This window comes from Anneissia japonica, unplaced genomic scaffold, assembly GCF_011630105.1.
Source record: "Anneissia japonica isolate Jap-2015-1 unplaced genomic scaffold, ASM1163010v1 scaffold8683_len17768_cov104, whole genome shotgun sequence".
NCBI classification, from domain to species: Eukaryota; Metazoa; Echinodermata; class Crinoidea; order Comatulida; family Comatulidae; genus Anneissia; species Anneissia japonica.
Window position 1 is genome coordinate 15,544 of NW_022739499.1, and position 467 is coordinate 16,010.

Sequence of the window (467 nt, forward strand, 5' to 3'; positions counted from 1 at the left end):
TATAGATTTCGTTGTTTTTCTTTTTTGGTCTGAGATGGCATTTCCTCAACATCTTCTTCCTCGTTGTCCTTTATTCTACCCACTTATTAAAAGTTTTTATATTTTTATCTTTCTTGGGAAAGAGGAAAAACGATACTTTTGGGTGACTTATTTGCGTTCTATTGAAGCCGAATACGCAACAACCGTTCGGCATCTTGTTTGTTTACTTGTCGTCGGCGATTATCGTGTCAAAGTGCAATTTGATTGACCAATCACAAATCACTTACAGTCGGGAATATAACGCGGTTGTTTCAAATTATTTGAACGATCGCAGTGGGTTTAGAATGCGTATGAAAACAAAGATGGCGTATCGACATATCGGCCATTTTTCGGAGAAATTACTTTACAAATGTTTTTATTAATTTCTCAAATTCAACAAATTGTTCAAGGTTAGTATTTTGTGACTGGTTTATTGACTACCCAAGGAT